General features: G+C 37.0%; 1 long non-coding RNA gene across 1 annotated transcript; it reads right to left on the reverse strand.

Moving 5' to 3' along the window:
• Window positions 1–4027: 4027 nt before the first annotated feature.
• On the reverse strand, window positions 4028–7661 carry LOC118598034. The gene is made up of 2 exons (XR_004947081.1): window positions 6875–7661; window positions 4028–6618 (listed from the first exon to the last, which is right to left on the reverse strand). It is a non-coding gene; the product is annotated as an uncharacterized LOC118598034 (long non-coding RNA).
• Between the last annotated feature and the right edge of the window lie 213 nt (window positions 7662–7874).

Below are 7874 nucleotides of genomic sequence, written 5' to 3' on the forward strand. Positions count from 1 at the left end.
GATTCAAGTGCAGCAGGTTTATTTGGCACAGACAGGACAACAGGAGTGAACACAGCTAACAGTCCACAAAGCTAAATCAGGTTCAGGCAGGGGTCAAGGATGAGTATGAGGCCATCAGAGAACACAGGGCATATATACATAGCACCTCAGATTTGCACCTCTTTTTTTTTAAAAAAAAAAGAAGCCTTTTGGTGTCAATAATACAGTAATCAATTATTTGCAGTAAACTTACAACCTTAGCTTAAAATTTTTAAAAAGGATCACCCCATGGGCTCTAAAGGTGCATTTACACTGAGTGGGGTTCATATATTTAATATTCTACCTGATGATTAAGTCACGGAATGCCCAAAGTTTGAGTTCTGATCGGCAGATGGGATGGGGCGGACTTGTCCAACTTTAGATATTTAAATTTTAGCCACACCACCCTATTAGCCCCTTACCGCTCAAATCAAGCTGCTGCCAGACCGCTGCGCTTCTCGTTCATATCTCACTGCGAGACTTCAGATCCCCTCAATTCGCGTCTGTACCATTGACTTAACATTGAAACTAGCCGCCTCTGCCGCGGCAATCGCATTAGGTGGGAATGCACTTTAAGTCCTCCAAAAACAGTCTTGGATTCATGAATTTTTGTAACCTGGTGATCCAGACCACTATATTTTTAATTTGAAAATAAATCATAAGAATAAGAAGAAATGATAAAACCTTAAAAAAAACCATGAAAATAAAAACTATGGCAAATGGTTTGTTGTAAAATTTCAGTGGTCCTTTTGCAGCCAAAGACTAAACCCTACTTTGCCAAAATTTAACCTCAAATATAAAATCAAATTAGCTTCATAAAAAAAATGACCATGTTACAGTTGTTAATGGATAGTGCTAGAAAGAACACTGTCTATGATGTTTTATAATTTGGGCTGCTGGGTGCAGATCATTATTTACCACTTTATGTGCACAACACATCACAAGCTGTGCTTTTTAGGGCACTTTCACACTTGGGATAGCCCAGTCAGTGGATTTGGCTTAATTGTGTGGGAAAGGCTAAAAACAATTCAATTTTTATTTATTGGGCAGGCTTGCATTTAGAACACTGGCAGTCCTGAGGGTGAACCAAATCACCTGGAATATCAGTCATTCACAACAGCTGCTCATTTGGGGGTGGTGTTGACTAAACAAACCCGTCCTGGAAGGACGAAAAAAGGATGAGGGGAAAAACAGCTTGTCCTGCTAGTCCTCTAAGTTTCATTCGTTTGTTTGTGATTGCACTTCCCCACGCAACATGACACTGATGATGTGTTTTTTAACCTTTACATGATTTCTGCTTTGTACCACAAAATGCGGCATTGTTGTCCTTTATCCAGCGCTGATGTGAATTCCTACACATTCACTTCTGTCTTGGTGCTATTAGCTCTGTTACTGTAATGGTGGGAAACTTGGATTGTAATCCCAACGAGGATTGTCTGTGTCTGGCTTCCTGCATGGCTCATCTGCTCATTTGTACAACTTTCGCAAATTGAAAGCACCTCAGAGAGTTTCCTGCAGCGATTTTGCACGGCGGAAAGCGAAACCATTTTTCTGCTTCTGCATCAAGAGCTAATTCATTTCAGTGAAGTGACCCCATCTGCAGCGAGATCCTGCTGAAGGTGCAAATGTTTGACTGTTTTCACTTTAGCTTGCCAGTAATACTAGTGTAAACGGGCAAGAACATTGCACACAAACCCAACAGAAACAAAACACACGAGAAAATAATTTGAAAACTTTTCTCTTATGAGGCTCAAAAGGTTTTTAAAACACAATAGGCTGTTGACCAAAATCAGAAATGTATAATCCCCATGACCTATAAACAAAATATTGTTACATTTACTTTAACTCTTTAGCAATGCTGCATATAGGCCTATAGGTGTTTTCCTCTTTATTTGGAAATATTTCACTACATAAAAAACATAAAGACAACAAGCAGCACTAATCACAGTCATATTATACCGTGATTTCATTTACGATTATTTCATTCAAACCTCAAGTTGTTTCAGTTCAATATATGATTTTGGTTTTACAAAGAAACAAAAATTCCTAAAAAATGCTATAATCTCATGTCTTTCTTCCTGTTTTTTAATAATGCCTCATTTGAGAGGAAAAGTCTTCTTAGTGCTACATAAGCATCAAATATTACTGTTATTGATTCCTGAGCTTGTGGTACCTCCAATGTTCTGACACTCAACATGTTTGGCAGCATCTGTCAATAATAAAATAACTAGCTGAAGATCATACATCACTGAAGGCATCACACATAAGTGTACAATCAGACTCTCAAAATGTACAATATGTCTTGATCCTTTGCCTCCTTCTGATCTCCCTCAGTTTTTTGGCCCTCCTGTGTTTCCATGCTCTCATCCTCTGCCATCAAGTTCATTCTCCTCATCTGTTCACCAAGTATATATTACTTTCAGGTTCTCCACTTCATGTCTTGGTTTCCTGTAAGATCCAACTTTCTCCTGACTTCTCGCTCACTGCTTTTTCTCTTTCTGACCCGCTCAAGCCTCTGGACCAGAATATTCTGTAGATGAATGTTCCTGTCTGTCTAAAGCTATGTTCACACAGCCCTCTGTAACATGTGTGGAAGTATTTAACTTTGACCAATCAGGGACTTGGGTACAGCAGTCAAGTATATTAATTCATGGAAGTGCAGACAGTTTGAAAATTGACCATAGAGGAGTCTGAATGAATGGATAATGAATAATTATGACACTAAGCCTTTCATATATTGAATAGAGCTGTGAATGAAAAAAACCTGGAGGAAGATTTGTGAGATTTGAACGCTTTGACATTTTGCTCCAAGCTTCTTCCAGCTGTGAGTGATAGCAACAGACCCGTGTAAACACTATATGCTAAAAGCGTGTCCAGGATGCATTCTTGAACCCACCACACCTGTATACGTAGTTAAAGAGTCAGATTAAAAACTACCTTTAAACTACTTGTACTCCGGTTGCAGAGGCTCCCTAACAGAATGAATTGTTGCCTCTACAGAAAACGTCCAGGGCCTCTGGCATCACAGTCAGCCTTTTTTTCCCTCCTATTTACATTCAGCCGAGCATTTCAGGAAAACTCTCCATCCTTTTGAGCTCCTGCTGTTATCTGCACTGCACTGGAACAAATTGAGTTCAGTCATGACATTATGAGCGCTGAAAAATGACGCTGATGATGTGTTCATGTGGTACATGTTTGTAATGGAGTATATGACACAGAGAGGGAAATGTTTTTCCTGATAATCTGTTACAAGTAGCAAAAAAGCAGGAAACACTGAGACCACAGTTTCTCGTCTATGCTTTGAATTATAATATCACAGTAGGAGGGCATGTAATTTGCACCTAGGCCTTCAGTGACATCATCGTTTGAATGTCGTCCCTTTTTTGAGTGACATGTAATTGGCTCTGCTGTACGGCTTATCTATGCATTTTACTTCCCTCAGCTGATTATTTTCTGTTGACATTGAAGAGTAATGAGTTTTAATCCTGAGAACCAGTGCTAAGCAGAAGCCCTGGACACAGAGATAATTATGAATAAACACGCTATAGAGCATAAAGCTGTGCCACTCAAAGAAAACAGATCAGATTGGGGCTAAATGTCCACTATCAAGAGTTTTTATCCAATCACAGAGCTCAGATTTACACTAAATACTTGCATATTAACAAAAAACAAACACCACAGAATAACTTTATACAAGCATGCTTTTTATATCTTTTTTCCAAATTGCTAGCATTTCAGTTTGGGTGAATCAGAGGTAGAAATGAGGAAGTAAAGCTATGCTCCTTATAGCCTGAGGTGACATTTCCCAACTTTGACCAAACCATTAAAAAAGTTTGAGAATAAAATTTTTTTTTCTAAGATGTGTTTGTATGTATGCTTTACTTAGACTGACCCAACATGTTCCAAAACCTTAACTACCATGTTGTCCTTGCTGTAGTCCAAATAAAAGGCCAACAATAGCCACATTCAGAGTTTACAAACTGGACAAAATAGTTTTCCGGAGTTTTTATTTTTTTTCGGATTCATTCCCACAGAGGTGTAATAGAGACATTTCTATCAAATTTGATGCAGACCAATGCAACACAACAACATGGCATCACACCTCTTCAAACCAGACACGCTCACTGATAAGGTCAGCTCACACTTGAAAACCTATTTTCTGCTTCCCATTTGGAGCTGGCTTATTGATTTATAAAACCAATTTATTTTTTGGTTGAAATGTCAGAGAAGTTAGACAGAACAACGTGGAAAAGTGTTTTTATGTTTACAAAGCATAGACGTGCGGATTCACAAGTTATACTTGTTTATAGTGTATCGGTATTTTTGCCTTAGCATTTTTTTCTATGTGTAAGTCAGAATACTGTTTATTTCTGAGAGGAAAAAAGTCTATTGTTACAAGTCTACGGAAGCGTAAAACTGCCCCCGGTGACAATAAATTAAATAGAAAAAAAAAACTGTATATGACGTTATAAGGTAAAAGTTTTTTTTTTTTTATATAATGTTCTTGTTTGAACAAAATTAAAATATCAAGTTCTGACAATATAATTTTCATTTTAAAACAATATACGTGTTTATCATGTTCTTACAATAAAAATATTGCATTCTTCAGATATTATAATTTATTGTACAAACATGAGAACTATATTGTGTTTAACAATAAAGTTTTCTTCTTTTTATAAAAAAATTGATGATGGTAGATTAGCAACTGAGAAAATGTCTTTATTAAAGCTGACAGTTTTATTTCAGGATCATTTCCTCAGTTGCTCATAGATCAGATTCAACTTTATTGACATTGTGGATGTACAAAACAACTAATGCAGTCAGCATCCAACCAGAAGTGCAAACAATAAGTGCATAATTTACAGTAGAAAAAAAAGTGCAGAGGTGGGTAAAATGTGCAAATATGCATAATCTGCCATCATCAACTTTGTTTCAAACGAAGAATGTCACTTCATTGTTCGAAGAATATAATTTTCTTGTTTGTACAATAAACTTTATCGTTGGAACAATAAAACTTTCATGTTCTTACCATAAACTTTATTGTTCAAACATTGTAATATTTTTATTATAAGAACCTGAATTTTTTTTTTTTTTTTGCTATAACACGATAAATATCTATATTGTGTAAACCTGTAAATTATACTGTAAGAACTTCATAAAACAAGAGACAAGAAAGTCATATTGTTAGAACAATAAACTTTTTACGTTACAATCTGACATGCAATGTTTTTTTGTTTTTTTTAAATCTCCACTGGTGGAAGCTCTGTGCTTCCATATAAGTCACATAGACCAGGGGTCTGGCCCGCCTCCATTTGTTCTGGCCCCCATACACTATCAGAGATGAATGATTTTTTTTTTTTCTTTCTCAATCTGGCCGCACAATCAAGACCCACCAGAATGTAAAGATTACAGAGAGGGGTTATTGAAATTTGGTTATGTGGCTTTCTGGAAAAACATAAATGTTTATGTTTAGCCCACCTTGTGATTGTTATATGTTTTCTGTTAGCCTACAAACTGACCCCAGCCCCACACCAGAACAAAAACAGTTATGTGGTCCTCACGTTCAAAATTTTGGGGACCCATGAGACCATTGTTAGAGAAAAAAATAGAGTAGGAGGAAATTTTGTGACGATACTTTTTCTATATAATTTATTTATGGGGGGGTGCACAAAATTGGCAGCAAGTTATCAAAATTTTTGCCTTTAAGATGTTAGAGTTAATGTACTTATTGAAATCCCAATTAAATTAATTCTTAACTGCATAAAACCCACTACATCAAAGACACTTCATCAAATAATTAAAGTATATATTTTTAAAACCCTTTGAAATCCTAAAAAAAAATTAAATATATTATTATTTTCAATGAGACAGTACATAGATAGTGTTTTTTTTAATGAGTTTTTGTAGACAACAATGTTAGTTTAAAATATAAAAATATTGACGAGTATTCCAGAATAGAGCATATTAATTACCCCTGATCCACATATATTTAACATGGTTTAACTGTTTTGTAAAGATTTATCATCAGTACATTTTTCATTCTTTCAATACAGCAAGTAGTCATTAAAAAAATTAGTAGCAATAGAGGAGTTATTAAAACTAAAACAACTTTTCCAACCAAAAGTGTTTGAGATTTCATGAAAGCAGCCATTTTTAAATTAGAAGGAAAAGCCCTTCTACTACCCCTAGTGGAATAATGATGAACTACAGGACAGAAAACATGGAGCATGTTATATACAAGGGATTTTTAATGAAGGTTTGGATCATGCTAATGAGAAAGGAGTCTCAAAAATATATGTATCAGATATTCTTAGGGTTAGTCTAAACCAGTAGAAATGTGCTTCTCATTTAAAGTGTGATACTTAAGTCTGGAAAAAGTGTCCAGATTGTGGCCGTGCGCTGATAAAATAGAAGGGTTGTTGAACCCAGCGCTCCCCTGTGAGCTGTGCTGAGCTCAGTAAGAGCCGTTTTAAAGGTCAGGGTTCAGCACTTAATCTGGGGAGTTTGAAGCAGAGCCCACGGTAAGGCCAGGGAGAGCTTATGCACTCTCTCTTGCTCTCTGTCTCTTATACACAAACAAGACCTTCTTCCATCTTCAGCCTGAAAGACATTTAATCTGTGCAGGTGAAATACAACATTGTGTTTATTTGACAGCCCAAACATTTTATTTTTACTTTTTTAATTAGGAGATGTAGCAATTGGGGAAAAAAGGAAATTTGCTCCCACCCAAAAACAAAAATTATACCGTGCAACATCCATCAATGGTTGCAACAAAATAATTTTGTTCTCACTTGATGAGTTTTATAACTAATATTTTGAGAAATGCATAACCAAAGCATGAGAAATTGAAACTCACCAGAACATAGAAAAGTGCAGATTTGAGTCCAACTGCTCAGACGTTATCTTTGCACTCTGGAAGGAAAAAAAAAACGCTATAAGGTCACAAAGAAAAAAAAAGGCACAATCTAACAATTTATCAGCACCAAGACATTGGTGACAATGTTAAGCCCTGTCTCAGAGGAGAATTGGATTCCAGCCATGTCCAGTTTGCTCCCAGAGGAGGGGAAATGATCTGTTTAATGACTTTCTGTTTCCAGGCCCCCCAGCACCAGCTGGGAATTTTAACAAGGAACAAACACTGCAGACAAAAACCACAACGGGCTTATCAGGTAAGTAACACAACTATATGGTTGATAGGCAGCTGACACGAATACCAACACATTCTCACTTCCAAGTCATCACACATGGACGTTTTTTAAGGAGGTCCTCCGCGTCACTTTTAGACGTTTGGGGTGTCCCCAACCTCTGGGCCAGAACTGCAATGCAAAACGCACCGCTGCCCAAACCCAGCACCAAACGTGGTACCAGACATGCACCAGTTCCGGATTTGGTACTGCATCCCGAGGGTTGCAGACTCTTGATTTTTATGAACAGCCACCCAGCGAACATTTCAATGTGAGCCTCATTTGTTTTACCTTTCGGTTTGTCTTATGGTGGCTCCATCTGTGTTTGCCCAGACCAGCTTGAGTGGGCACTCAATAGTCTGGCGCGCTGTAGTGGAGCTTGCTAACTTGCTACGCTGTCCGCCGGACAGCTTGTTAAAGTAGGAACCCAGACCACTGAGTACCTAGTTCCTAACCCTACCCTACCTTGTCATTATCTAAATGTGGAACTTTCATCTGTCCTTTGGTTGTATCTAATTTACTTTTTTGTCTTGTTTTATTTGTGATATATGTCTAAATTGTATATTCTGCAGACCAGGAACCTGCTGAAATACAATTTAAAACAAGTCAAGCCAGATTATTTTTAATGTGGTCTAAAATTAAGAATGAATTTTGGAAGTTTGATGATACTTG

Source organism: Oryzias melastigma, linkage group LG22, assembly GCF_002922805.2.
Source record: "Oryzias melastigma strain HK-1 linkage group LG22, ASM292280v2, whole genome shotgun sequence".
Classification (NCBI taxonomy): Eukaryota; Metazoa; Chordata; class Actinopteri; order Beloniformes; family Adrianichthyidae; genus Oryzias; species Oryzias melastigma.